Source organism: Macaca fascicularis, chromosome 6 (assembly GCF_037993035.2).
Source record: "Macaca fascicularis isolate 582-1 chromosome 6, T2T-MFA8v1.1".
Taxonomy (NCBI): domain Eukaryota; kingdom Metazoa; phylum Chordata; class Mammalia; order Primates; family Cercopithecidae; genus Macaca; species Macaca fascicularis.
In genome coordinates, this window is record NC_088380.1 from 70641681 (window position 1) to 70657338 (window position 15658).

The following is a 15658-nucleotide window of genomic DNA, read 5'->3' on the forward strand; positions in this document are numbered from 1 at the left end:
CATATTTTCATATTTCAATTAGAATATTCTCATAGATATAGAAAAATAATTTTACCAGGCTATTTTCCAAAGTTCCTTATTAAAATTATTAGGAAAAAAAATCCCAAGATTTTGGGGAGTCAGTCCCACTCTCTCCCTCTCTCACCTTTGCACTTTCAGTCGCTAAACTACTAAGGAATGCTTTGTTCATTGATCAAGAGGTGTGTGGGCATCAGAAAACTTGAAATTTTACCCCCATTTTATCAACTAACTAAAGCTAGTACTATGACAAAAAAAAAAAAACCCTAAAAAAATTCTTAGACATCAGCCCAAACAACATAACAATCTAGGGTGGTTCAACACATTTAATTTTATAAAAGGCTCACAAATAATAATTAGGTATAGGAATATTAGAAATAAAAAATTTTATAAGAGGCTCACAAACACCTATGAATTATTTTTTGCAGTATAGGACCAACAAGATATAAATTGTGGCTGCTCATTGCTTACCAAAATAAAGTTCAAATTTCTTAATCTGGCGTTCAGAGACTTTCATGATCAGAGTTTTGTCTTATTTTCTTTATTCCCCATCTTATTTATACATACTTCATTTTCAAAGAATCATTTTTCTCTGCCTCCTGTGCATCCTGCTCTATATTTCCTTTGGTTGTTATGTCTTGGTTATTATATCTCTTTTACCTGCTATTGCCAAATCTTATTTCTCCTTTAATGCCCACTTATGTGGCCACTTCCTCTACCCAGCTTTCCCTCTCCCTCCTCTGCATGAATTTCCTAAATATCAGAACCTCTCCTATTATTTGTACCACTACACAGTAATAGTGTATGTCTTATCCTTTGTCCAGTATATAAGCTCCTATCCTGGAAAACTGTCATTGTTTCCCTCACTCCCATGCATAATAGCACCACCTACCACCATAACTTTGCACTAAATAGAGTAGAAAAAGGATGAGCTATGAAGTCTGACAGCCTTGGATTCAAATCCTTGCTTTATTATTTATTAGCCATATAACCTGGGGCAAGAGATAACCTCTCTAAACCTCTGTTTCCTCATGCATGAAATAGGGATAATAATACCCCTTCTATTGATACAGAATTAAGTAATAAAGCATGCACAGTATTCTTAGCATTGTGTCTCAGACATGCTAGGTCCTAAAAAATGGTGATGGTGCTGGCAGAGGTGGTCATACTTATATTTTAGAAGCTACTTTATTGCTTCAGTTTCCTCAATCACATAGGAAATCTAAAGAATACTCTGCCATACCACACATGCAAGTATTTTAAGGACTGTTTTGAACAGATTTGTAAATTCTTGTAACTACTCGGAGAAAATTACCTTATAAGTATGTAACAAAAGAGCGGAACCCTCCTTTAAGTACTGTTAGAAACACAGATATTCTGCAATGTTTAATTTGCCTTGGGAAATTTTAGGTAGCAATTCTTTAGTCTCCTTTCTGTTTGGCTTCATAAAATCTTTTTATCTTGAAGAATTTTTTTTTTCTTATTGCTGCAACACGGGGTACATAATTTGTAGTTTCCACATCCAGAATGGCAGGGCAACATGGAAATGTCAAAATGGCCACCGAGCTACAAGAATTGTGGATCACACCATCTGGAGAAGCACAAAGTGTGTTCTGTTGAGGTACCTGGGGGCAACATCAATCAACCTTTGTGCTAGTCCAGAGGTTTGCGTGAGGGAGATGAGCACATTTGAACAGGAACAACAAACTACAGCTGATAGTTAGAAAGCTGGGGCCCCCAAAATAAAAGCACATATGCCCCTCAACAATTCTCAATAATCATTTATATATTGCAATTGTGTCTTGTGATCATTACTAAGAATACAGAAACATCTGTAAAAAGCTACTTATCAAGTAGTCTATCCGACAGACTCTGTGATAAGTTTATGTAGTAGAACCACTGTTTAATAAAAAACGTTATTAGGGAGACTCTGGGCACATTGCCCATGGGTTAACCCTGCTCCTCAAGGAGCAGTATAAGAAAAATTATTAGTAAAAATAAGACAATTAAGACCAGTTTTAATGTTTTGTGTTCAGAACCTGTCTTTACTGATCTAAGTTCTCTCTATCCCTTAACATATTAGGTAAGATTACTTAAATTTATTTAATTGATTTTTAGTATAATATTTTGTGATATCCTAAATTATATGCTATCATGACTATAATTTATTACCAACATAACTGCTATTTGAATTATAAACTCAGCAAAGCCCTTTACTCCTGAAAAGACAAGATAAAATTTTGTATTTTGATAGGAGTAGGGCTTTAAAACAGGTTTGTTTTTTTTTTTAATTTCCGACATCTTAAGGGAAAATAGCAAAAGTAAAAATTTTTTAAATTCCTAATTTAGAGAATTAAAACTATATTAAGGATATATTCCATTTTATAAATGGTCACACTGTGCTATAAATGTACATAACTCAATGTGATTACTAGTTTGTTATGAAGCATATGTGCAGTGAGAATGTGCTACAAAGAGGAAGTGCATACGGTAGTACGTGTAGAGAGGAGACATTGGCTTCTTGTAAAGTCTGTTTTCTCATACTCCCAGTTTAGTGCAATCATTGAACTTCTCCAAACCTCAGTTTTCTCATCTGTAAAATGAGCAGGTTGCTGATACCTAAGAACTTCACAGTACTCAAATTTTATGTTGTATTCTGGACATACTCCTTTCATGCAGAATTTAAAAATCAAGATTAAGCATCCAGTAGCATGTAAATATATACAACTCCTAGATATGAACTCTTATATATTTACAAGCTACCCTTCTGGAAGTCTCTAATGGAAAATATGGTTGAAAATCAGTGAGTATTTTCAAGCTTATATTTTAAAATGGAATCCAATCTGAAAAACTGCATAAATTTTAACTGTATTATTTATTCCCTGAGACAATTCGTAACCTGCACATTTCTCAGATTCTCTAATGAAAAAACACAGAGGAAAATATTCTGTTATTTTATTTTGAGAATTATTTTAAGCCCCTCATAACATGAAGCAATGAAGCTAGGATAAACTGTAGAAGAAAAAATTAACACTTCCATGTGTTCAGTGTTGAGGCATACTTTAATGTTCAAGTATATTTCAGGTAACCCCTAAATTATTTAACCACTTTTAACTAATTTTCAGGAACCTTTAAGAGGCTTATCGACCACCAGATGGAGCCAGTATTGCTCAATTTGTAACATAAAAATATGCTAAAAATGAAAACTGGTGAAACAGAATAAATAAATAGTTTTTTTATTGTAGTCCATAGTATAGAAAAAAATAAACTTTAGCATCGTTCTGCCTAGTTTCTGTAAAATGCACATGTGTATAGAGGCACCCCCCATTAAATTATTTTTTATTATGAATAGGTTTTTATTTTGGCAGTTCCATTGGACGAGTTTTCTTCTTATTCACTATTTGAATATATCACCTTAACAACTTTCAAGTATCTTTAAAACAAAGTTAGTAAGGCTTTAGTCTCTGGTCACTACATAAATGTTATGGGTTGTAATAATGAAAAATGATAGCATAGAATATATTGCCGATAGGCTCTCATTTTGTTGTCACAGAATATTCCCATTATAGTTTCCATGATGGATTTTCTTAATAAAACAAAAGAAAAGGCATGCTGACTGGGAGAGGGGAAATATGTAGTTTATCGCCAGTAGCTCCTCAGGGGAGATGGTAAAACCACAATGAATGGCTGCAACTCTTACCCAGAAAGCTTAGTGCCCAGTGGCCCTAATCGGGGTAACTGCCTTAAAGCTAACTTCACGAACTCCTCTCACCTTTATTTAACAAGTGTCAGGAATTATCTAATCCCTTATACCTCAACTTAATTAGGCAACCATCTATTGAAAAAGTATTTGTATGCTAGGGGCCTTAAGGCCCTAAAAGTCCCTCAAGGAACTTTTCCATTCAGTAAAAGCAATAAGGTGACTGTAGACACTGTTGTAATTCAGGACCTAAAAATGATCTATCTGTTTATTTGTCCATTCAACTACTATTTATTTAGTACATACTATATGCAAGGTATATGCTAGGCCACAGTTCTTGCCATGTGAGTTTACAGCCTGGAGGGTAATACAGACAAAGAGGCAGTTATGATACAGTGTGCTTGAGAGCCACAAAGTGTTTCGAAGGTTCAAATGAGGGGAAAATATGATTAATTAAGGAGAATTGAGAAAAAGCCATAAGGGATTCTTCCTAGATAGAACTTAATTGAGTAAACCCACTGTTTGATCTGCTTTTTTTCCCTCATTATCCATTAAATCATATATTATGGTCTGGGAGAGTTTAGGGCCTTTATTTGTAGGATTTTATTTTGTCGGGATATACCCAGTTGGTTACCTGATGCATTTTTGTGTCAGATTGGAATTGTTTACCTAGGGATTTTTTTTTTCTCAAACATGAAGAAGAAACAACCAAACTGGTTAAGAGCTTGTACTTTAGAGCCAGACTACATGGGTTTATATCCCCAGGTTTATGATTCATGTGATAAATTATTTAACCTCTTCCTGCTTTTGTTTTCTCATTGGCAAAATGAGGTTCGTAACATATTTTCCTCACAGAATAGTTAGTTGGAGGATTAAACAAGTAACTCAGTTACCAGTGTCTGGCATATAGTAAGTAATTGAAATGTTAAATGTTAGCCATCATGTTAGCTATTTTCAAGTCTGATACTTTTCCTTGAATTAATTTAAGATCTGGTATATTAAAAAATTAATACTTTGTATTTTCCATAAAATATGAGGTACAACTAGACATTAGTAGCATTAACATTTTTTATATCCATCAAAGTCTATTTTGTTAATCAAATGATGTTTACTGTTATTACCATATCACCTTTATTTAGTTAGCAAAAATTTTCTTGAAATAGTAAATCCAGAGACATTTAAAATAATTTATAAGCAGCCTTATTAACAGTTGCTGGCATAGAATAGCCACTCAGTACACCTTTTTTTTTTTTCTTTTTTCTTTTTTTTTTTTTTTTTTTTTTTTTTTTGAGAGTTTGTCTCGCTGTGTTGTTCAGGCTGGCTTTGAACTCCTAGGCCCAAGTGATCCTCCCACCTCAGCCTCCTGAGTAGCTGTGACTACACGCCTACACCACTACACCCAGCTCAGTACACTTTTTTTTTTTTTTTAATGAATGAATTTGCAGCTACTTAGAGCTGATAACTCCTTGACTCTGGTCCTGAGACAACAGAGGGTCTAAGCTCTTTTAATCTATACAATGAAAGTTGTTGATAGATAACTTTGGTTCATTGGGTAGGTAGCCAATGAAGAGATTCAAGTGGATTGAAGATTAAGTTTCTGACTGGCTCCTAGGGAAAAGATTAGGGACATTCTTTGTAACATGCAGGAACAAATGTGCAGTACTTAATTTGCAGTCTTACTACAGTTTGTCACCTAAACTAAGAGTTGAAATACATGTTTTAGCCAAGGCTCTGCTGATAACTCACATGGGACACTAGCTAAGTAATGTCACTTACCTGGTCCTTAGGTAAGGACCTAGGAACTAAGAAGTTAGATTAGAAGATCCTCAAGCTACTTGCTAGCTCTTGTGCTCTAGTAAACTGATGGTTATAGTGCTGTTGTACATTTCCTTCCCAAGCCCTTTCATATATTTATGAATATATATATTATATTATATATATATCTCCTATTTTTATCTCATACATAGCTAATACATTTTTGAAAGTTTTATTTTAACATCATTGCATAGGTAATCTTTAAGTCTCCAAGATGCTTGTATTATATCTGTGAATCCACATTTTGATACTTACATTATAAGTGATATTTTTCACATATGTTAAATTCACTTTACCCTTTAATTTCTGAAATGAAAAGCCTGTATCATACATGTTTTACATTTATTTCAAAGCATGTCTTAGCATAAGAGGCACACAGAAGACACTGTGTAATTATGAATTGAGGTTTTAATTGAAGACAGTAGGACACAGTGTGAACCTTTATATCATACAGACCTCAGCTCATATCCCAGCTTTACTATATTCTAATTGTCGTCATATCCTGTTTCCTCATTTTTAAAATAGGTTTATTGATACTTTCCTCATAGATAATCAAAACACCCTAGCATAGTGCTTAACATATAGTAAGTTCTTAGTAGATATTCTTTTTTAATTCCATCCTTCATTACTATCTGTTTAGCATATATTTCATAGAAATTTCAGGTAATGATTGATAGTCATTATAATGCATCATTATCGTTTATGAATCATCCAGTGTACATTGAGATTTATAAGAAAAGTAAAAGTAGAACACTCTGTATTAGAAAAACAGAATTATTTTAAATGTCTTGTATATTTTATTAGCCAGTTTTATATCACTAAAATCATCTAGTCACTTACTGAATTTTTGTTTATTCAGGAGGATTCAAGCACATGAGAAATGGATGTGCTACTTCCTGTTCTGGCAACACGGACTGAGCTAACACAAAACTTTCTTCTCCTACAAATCTATAGAAATGCTGGATAAAATATGATCCAGCCCAATTTAAATACTTAGCTAGGCTTGAGGAAAAGAGAAAAGAAGGTAAGAAAGAAAAGGAAAATCATAACTACCAGAAACAAAAAGAAGGCATAACCAGGCATTGAGTAAGCCAATACTACAGTGGCCCAAGTGGATTTTGGACCCAAGTGGAGGCTCTAATATCTAGAAGCTAGGATTTTAATCTCACCTTTGGATGGAAGATATGGCCTTGGGTTCGAGAGGTAGGAACTAGAAATCTGTCTACCTGGTCAGGAATACCACAAAGAAGCTTGCCATTTTTCAGAATTGTGTGTTGGAGAAAAAAAGAAAGACTCTTACGAAAAAGCCAAAACTCTAAACCTCTACCAGGCATAAATATAAAGTCTGAATGTATGCTATTTATATGGTATAGAATTCCTAAGTCAAGAAAATAATGAGAAAAAATGGCTGTGGACCAATGGAACCCCTTGATTGTCTGGTAGAAACCAATGCAAAACCTCTCTATAGGAACACTTACACAATCTTGGTGCCTAGGATTCCTATGGAATGTGATAGAGATGCAGTCCTAGCTGAAAATAAACTCACAATAAAAGATTAGAAAACACATAAATAAATGACCACCCTAGGGAGAGGGTCAGAAGACATAACAGAAGGATCCCCAAGAACAATCTGTGATAGAACGTAATAACTTTGTTTTAAATGAAGAGTTTCTGTTGTTGTTGTTGTTTTTGTTTTTGTTTTGTGAAACAGAGTCTCTCTCTGTTGCCCAGGCTGGAGTGCGGTGGCACAGACTTGGCTTACTGCAACCTCTGCCTCCCAAGTTCAAGCGATTCTCCTGCCTCAGCCGCCTGAGTAGTTGGGATTACAGGCACCCACCACCACCACACCTGGCTATTTTTTTTTTTTTTTTTTTTTTTTTTTTTTTGTATTTTTAGAAGAGACGAGGTTTTGCCATGTTGCCCAGGCTGGTTTCGAACTCCTGAGCTCAGGCAATCCGCCCCCCTTGGCCTCCCAAAGTGCTAAGATTACAGGCATGAGCCACCATGCCTGGCCAATAAAGAGATTTTTTAAAGAAAAAAATCATAATAAAAAATTAAGACAATAAAAAGAGTATGTGATTTGTAAAAGAGCCATATAGAATATTTAGAAATAGAAAATGTAGTTATTAAATTCAGTGACCCAGTTTATGGCTTAAATATTGATTAGATACAACTGAACAGAGAATTAGTGAGCTGAAATACAGAGCTAAGGAAACTACTCAGAGTATACTGATGATTAAATTATGAAACATGAATGTACTGTGACCATTCATAGTTGATCATACTATAAATAGAAGTACTTTATACTAATATGATACACCAAGTTAGGAAATAGAAGAATTGACCGATTTTTCAAATAGTTGGGTTTTTGTGGCAAATGTCATTGCATTTGGCTGTGTGTACCCTGTAGTGTTTGAGTTACAGTTTCCATGCAGTCCAGGTGGAATTTTAACAGGCTTAATCATGGTACCATCTGTGATAAATATAATGAAACATCAGCAGACCTCACAGCGTTCTCAAGCTGTCTGCCTATTTGTTTGGGCTAGAAATGAAAACATAAGGAGGGGAAAGATATCCTTAAGTCAAGTGAGTAAAAATCTCAAAAGACCAAAAAGTGGAGCAGCCAGTGGGTATAGCAGGAGGTGGTATGACTGCCTTGTCTTTTCTGAACTTGATTACTTAGATTTATGACTTTCTGGAAAAAAAAAAATGACAAATCTATGAATTCGACTGGGTTTCTATATTTACCTGACATGTTTTCCATTTTGATAAGTGACTGTAATACATCTACATTATAAAACTATTAGTGGCCAGCTTTTCTGACCTCAAACAGTAGGCTGGATTGGATCAGTCTTTCTGTGCTCAATTTTATTATCATAATTTGTGATGCAAAGGTGATTTACTTTTTTAAGTTCTTAATTGGCATTGGTAGATGAGCAGAAAAAATTACCAAATCAGTCTTTTCCACCTGGAATTTATGTGAACACCTTCAGCCAAATCTTGGCATTTTATCTTATGGATGGAATCGATGGAATTCGTTAGCAAAATGGTATGTCTGAGAGGGAATCCCATTTACTGTGAGGCAGTTTTGAGTATTTATTTAGACAGGGAAATTGCTTTTGTAAGAAATAAAGATTTTAAGTATTCTATTAGTTGAGATTTTAAGTTAATATTAATTTTGTGGAATTTAACTTTAGAAAATCTTAAAACTTTAGAATGAAATGTCATTTCCATGAGATATGGTCTGTCCCTTTTATTTCATTGAAAGAAAATAATTTAGTAAAGAGCATTTAGTAGTACATGGAATTTTAATTTGAAGTTATGTCAGATCAACTAATTCTACACACAGGCGTACAGACACAAAGTAGCATTAAGTTGCCCTTCATCCACAGTTTAGAGAACGTCTGCTTTTATTTTATAGATGTTTGTGAGAAAATTGTCACAAGGTAAAATTAGCCCAAGCTAAAATACTACATGTTTCAGTAAGATTGTGTACCACTGAATTAGGTAGATTAATAGACAGCCCTTAAAATAATATTTGTTGCCCAACTATCTGCCCTGACCTAATATCAAATTTATGTAATTCAGTTGTTTCTCAACTCTTATTAGTTCACCTATAATTGGTAGTCAGTGGAATTTTTTCTTAGCTCTGTTGAGTATATCTTTAAAAAAAAAATCAAATTGGTATTAAATGATTAACAACCACAATCAAATTAAAAGCTCCAAAATACATCCAAGTAGTAAAACCCAAAGATAGTTGCAGATAAAAAACAACTTCTGAATCGCTAGAACCCGGGAGGTGGAGGTTACAGTGAGCCAAGATCGCACCATTGCACTCCAGCCTGGGCAACAAAAGCAAAACTCCATCTCAAAAAATAAATAAATAAAAAACATAACTCCTGAAGAACTTTAGAAGCTGTCGCTCTCTTTAGAGCATTCTTTATTTAAAGGAGTATCAGAGCCTTTACAGCTGTATAATGATAGGGAACACCCTGTGATTTACCCATTCTGCCCTGAAGCACCAAGTGTTTGAGTTGTTAACTTCTATTACAAAATCCAGTTGGCTATGTTGAAGTCAAAATGGTCTCACCCATAATCAGAGGATAAAAAGTCAAGTTTTTATACACTTTCCCCCTTTGGAAACCAAAAGCTGCAGTAAGGATAAGATTACAGTCCAAGACTTCGTCAGATGGCAGTTGAGTTAGAAACTGAGGCATAGACAGCATTCTAGAGTTTGGTTTCATTCTCAGTCCATCTGCTGAAAATTGTTTAACTGGAGCTTCATTAAGAATGGAATATAGTAAACATGGGGTAGATGGAATAGTATTAAAACATGTTTGAAGCCTTGTGAAACAAGAGTTACCTTACTTATTTGATCTGGGATCATTTAAATAATAATGAAAAGCCGTAAAATTTTTTCCAGCTATTTCCTTAGCATTTTTCAAAGCAAAACTGATTTTGCAATCGATTTTTTACTTCAGTTAGAGAATGTTGTCTTTTCTCTGTCATTTTAAATGTAGTTCCTATCACCAAACAGATATTATCAAACAGATCCTATAATTTATGGGTGAATTTTATTCATTCTTTAGATGCAGCATTGCCATCACTACTGCTAATTGCCTTACACAAAACATTTATGAAGCTGGTTATGACTATACATTAAGAAGAATGACTAATGCTACAATATTAAGATATTATCAGGGCAGATGTATTCAGGAGGATTTGAACTACATGCCTGTGTTTTCATTATCATGGCTAGAAAATATAAAAAGAGTGTGGTTTCATAAATACTAAGGAAATAAAGTGATACATTAAAGTTGTCTTAATTAGCTTTTCAATATAGGTTAAAATGTGAGAAATGCAGGAGGAAGTAAAATAAAAATGCTAACTTGTCTAAGAGCTTCTCAACTGGAAAATCCTTATAACCACTTTTAGAATGTGTATAGCTTCATAATCTAGCAAAAAAAAATAGTTTCCCTTTTCCCTCCGTCAATGTAAAAAATTCCATAGTATGAAAGAAATGTATTTGTATGGAGAGGGAAAGAGAAAGAAAAACAAGCTTGACTTGTGCAAGAGTCTGTGATATCCTTTGAAAGCTTATCAGTTATAACAAAGAAAAACATACAGAGCTAGCACATAATTGTACAGTCGGTGTGAGTGTGTATTTTGGTACTTTCATAATTTAATCTGAATGAGATAGTAATAATAGTTTGTTAGGTGTTTGCCACATGTTAGACAGTATTTTATTTAATCCTCATAACAGCAAGTGAGGTAGATATTGTCATCCCCAGTTTATAGCTGAAGAAACTGAGGCACAAAAAGATGACATAGCATATCCCTATCTCACACATACAGTAAATTGTGGAACCAGGATTCAGATCAGTCTCACTTCAAAGTCTGTGCTCTAAAGATGCCATGCCCACTGGTACTTCCTGTAATGGAAACTAAGAGCACACATTCTTTCTTTTTTACCTACCAGAGGAAATGCATGTGCTTTAGGTTACTGTCTGAGTGCTAGTTTTAATGTCTTAAGAATATCTTGTGAGTTAAATAAGATTGTCCGTAAGTTGATGCTATTGATAATAGGTGATGACTAAAGAGGTTTCATTATACTATTCTCTCTATATTTGTGTTGAAATTTTTCCATAATAAAAATTTTTTTGTTTTAAAAATACTTTTTGACCAACTAACCTTTCTGGATTGGAAGTTGTTCATTGGTTTGTTCAGTGAGTCTTGATGTGAGAATTAATTACGTTGCATGTATCTTCTTTTTTGTTAAATTCCCAAGATATTTTGGTGGAAGAGAGGTACTGCTGTTTGCTCCCCATTCTATGAAAATTGCTTATTTATATTTGCTATTTCATGTTATTTCTTCTAGCATATCAGCCAGTCATTTTTACAATTCCTATACTTGTTTCAAAACGTTCCTATTTCTGAAATATTAATCCTGAGATAGTCACAAAGATGATAGTAAATAGCTACTCCTCACTCATATCTCACACCAGCACCATGACTGTACATGATGGTTGGAACCAAAAGGATGTATTACAGACCTCAACATGGCAGGTTAAGTCAGTAAAACTTTGATAGATTCACTATTGTTAATATTGCAGTTCTCCCCAAATTAATGTATACATTCAATGCAGCTACTGTCAAAATCCTAGCTGACTTATTTGAAGAAGTTATCAAGCTGATTTTAAAATTTATGTGGAAAGGCAAAGGAACAAAAATCACCAAAAAGTTGTGAAAAAGAAGACAAAGTTAGAGGGCTTACACTAACTGATTCAAGACTTACTATAAACCTGCAGTAATCAAGACAGTATACTACTGGCACAAGGAGAGACATAGATTAATGGAACAGAAGAGAGTGTATAGAAATAGATATGCATATATGGTCCATTGATTTTCAACAAAGGTGCCAAGGTCATTCACTGGAGGTAAGAAAGCCTTTGTAACATATAATGTTGGAACAATTGATGTCTGTATAGAAAAAAAAAAAATCTCAACCCTTACCTTACACCATACATAAAAATCAACTTGAAATAAATTATATACCTTAACAGAAAAACTAAAATTTTATACTACTAAGAGAAAGCATTAGAAAAAACTTTTGAGACCATGAAGCAAATAAGGATTTTTTAGATAAGACACAAGAAGTGTGATGTATGAAATTTAAATATTGATAAAATGCTGTTTATCTAATTTTAACTTTTGCTCTCTGAAAGATACCCTTAAGAAAATGAAAAGAGAAATCAGACTGAGATAAGTAAGTTACAGAATATATATTTGACAAAAGACTTGTGTCCAGAATATATAAGAAAACTCTTACAACTCATTAATAAGACAAAAAAATTAATAGAAGATTTGAATAAACAGTTCACAAAAGAAGATACATAAATGGCCAACAAGCACATACAAAATGTAATATCGCTTATCAGAAAAATAACACTAGAAACCACAAGATACTATTTCACACTCTGTAAAGTACTCAGTTAAATGACAATGCCAGATATATTTGGAGATGTGGAACAACTCAAACTCTCCTACATTGCGATAGGAATGATGCAGCCAAAATGGTGCAGCCATTTGTACGACAGTATGGCAGTATCATATAAAATTAAACATACGCTTAGCACTTGACTCAGCAATCACACTCTTAGGTATTTACCCCTGAGAAATGAAAATATATGTCCACAAACAAACTTGTGTGTGTAAATGTTTAAAGAGGCATTATTTATAGTAGCCAAAAATGGTAAGCAACTGAAAATAAACAAATTAGAGTACATCCATGTTATGAAATACTATTCAGTTATGCAAAGGAATGTGGATGAATCTCAACAATAGTTGCTCACCAAAATAAGCCAGACATTAGAAATTACATACTGTATGATCCCATTTGTATGAGTTTCTAGTAATGGCAAAAATGTGGTGCCAGAAAGCAGATCGCTGATGCCTTGTTGCCAGAAGAAAACCGACTAAGTGACATTTGGACACTTTGTAGGGTATGTGGAACTTTTCTAGATCTTGATTGCCGTGGAAGTTATATGCTCTATACAATACCAAAGTCATCATATTTTATATACAAAATTAGTGAATTTTACTATATGGAACGCCTACCTCAGTACAGCTGTTTTTAAAAATTCTATCATTACATGCATTTAGTTTCCTAAATGAGGTGACTACTATTTCTAAGTTATTAAAAAGCCATTTAGTATTATAAACAACATAGCTACAGAATTTCCATGCTTTATTATGTACTTAAATATACCTATCCTTGACTTTTTAAAATTGATTTTTAAGGCTTCTTTATAGCACTTTTTAAACATTTTCCTACTTCCTGCACATTCCTAATAAGTGAAATCAAATGGTTGGTCCTTGCTAAAAGGGACCGTGTTCAAGAAGATGTGTGTGAAACACATTAAAATAAGCAATGCTGAATCTGTTTTGAAGGTTGTAAGGTTAACTTACCTATGACATGAGATAGCAGAATTCACCTATATCCTTTCCATTTATTGCAAAATTCTTACCACAAATAAAGGTTTTCAATCTTTTTTAGCTGAAAATGTAAGCAAAGAACTTGTCCTTTCTCTTTTGCATTTTTTTAACCATAAAAACATTAAACAGTTCTACAGATACCCATGACAATTTTCCTTAGAATTTTACAAACTTCTGCCCTAGGAAATGGCAGAAAATAATTACTGACTCCCTAAATGCAGTGGAACAGGAGATTCCAGGTGCATGACAAATGCGAACTGTGACTGAGGCTTGCGAGGGGAAGAGGGCAAATTGGCCTACACCTTCTTATTTTCCCCTTCTCCAATTACATTATTACTTCATTTATTTGACTATTTATTGAGTCCCTTGCCAAGCACTGTCCTAAGTGCTGGGGAAATATGATTTGTCCTCAAGGAGTTTAATGTCTAGTGAGTTTAAAGAAGAATAAACAGGAAATCGCCATAAAGTGTGATAAGTGCTAAAGGGTCCTTTGAAAGCTCAAAGGAGAGACATCTAAACCAGACTTCAATAATGGAATCAGAAAAGGCTCCATGAAGTGCCAACCAAGCTGAGACCTAAAGGAGGAGCCAGAATTAAGCAAGGAGAATTAACAAGAATGGAGAGATGAAGTGTTTACAGTATCCCTGAAGGAAGAAAAGCATGTGCAAAGGTGGATGGTTGGTCAAGAGAGCAGGGTTTAAGAATACTAGTTATCATCCAAATGAAAGCACACCAAGGTGGATGCAGAAAGGAGTTGTGAGAGACTTAACTGGAAAGGAAGGCATTAACTGCCTCATGTAGGGATTCTAAGTCATCTTAAAGTGCTTGCTCTTTATCCCAGGACAATGCAAATCTAACTACTGTAGGATAAGAAGATAGGTATTCAAAGATGCAATTCAGTAGAATAATATGATAGTAATTTTCTTTTTATTTTTGAGATGGAGTCTCACTCTGTCGCCCAGGCTGGAGTGCAGTGGTGCCATCTCGACTCACTGCAAGCTCCGCCTCCCGGGTTCACGCCATTCTCCTGCCTCAGCCTCCCGAGTAGCTGGGACTACAGGCGCCTGCCACCAAGCCCGGCTAATGTGTTTGTTTGTTTGTTTGCTTGTTTTGGTAGAGACGGGGTTTCACCGTGCTATCCAGGATGGTCACGATTTCGTGACCTCGTGATCCGCCCGCCTCGGCCTCCCAAAGTGCTGGGATTACAGGCGTGAGCCACCGTGCCCTGCCGAAAGTAACTTTTAAACCTACTATAAGAATTACTTCATGTATACCAATTGTGATGGCAATACTCTCTTCACTAGTGTTTACTAGGCATGTGTGCCTCAGATAGTATTTCTATGTTTAATGGTTCATTTTTCCTTAATGTGCTCAGTTTTTAATGTTTGCAGCTGTCAGTTTTGAAACCAGACTGTCCTTCCAAGTTCTACCAAAATCATATTAGGTAACCACAAAAAGACAACTTGTTTCTTAGTTCAAATTTTTTTTTTGACCAGAAAATCTCTTGAACAAAATGACTGATAGTTAATATGTTGCATATTCATGATGATCCTCAAACTAGGTAACAAAGAGACAACCAACAGACTAAAGCTTTGGTAGAAAGATTACTAGCATTGTTGATTACATCTGGCTTATCATTTGTCTTCCAGCTAAAGAGAAGAGAGAGAGAGAGAGAGAGAGAGAGAGAGAGAGAGTGTGTGTGTGTGTGTGTGTGTTTTAGTCACAAATTTTCATTGATATTTATTCATGTAAGGTATTATAAAATGTTACTAGTTGGGTTTATTGGCTTGTTTGTTTTTGAGGGAACACTGTGTTTTATGAACCCGGATGTTAATTAATCTTCACATAGAATTATTGCAGGATCAAAACCATAGATTTGTTTTCTAATTTCTAATTCAGTAAAGATTATTTTTGTCTGCTTTTGCTAACTGTTATTTGTTAGATGTATTTATTTTCTATGATGCCATTACATTGAAAATTGTTATTGTTATAACTGGGGAACAAAAGTTGCAGGTAATTGGAATATCAACCAATATTTGAAAGGTTGTATCTTCTAAGGCAAGGAAACAATGTAAAATGATACTACTGAATTTTAGGAAAACCTTAATTATTTTAAAAGCGAGATAGACG

At 34.3% G+C, this 15658-nt stretch overlaps 1 protein-coding gene across 1 annotated transcript in view; it reads left to right on the forward strand.

The window, feature by feature from the left end:
- CWC27 (CWC27 spliceosome associated cyclophilin) overlaps positions 1-15658 on the forward strand; it is a 262287-nt gene that overhangs the window by 202030 nt on the left and 44599 nt on the right. The gene's annotated exons all lie outside the window — the stretch shown is intronic.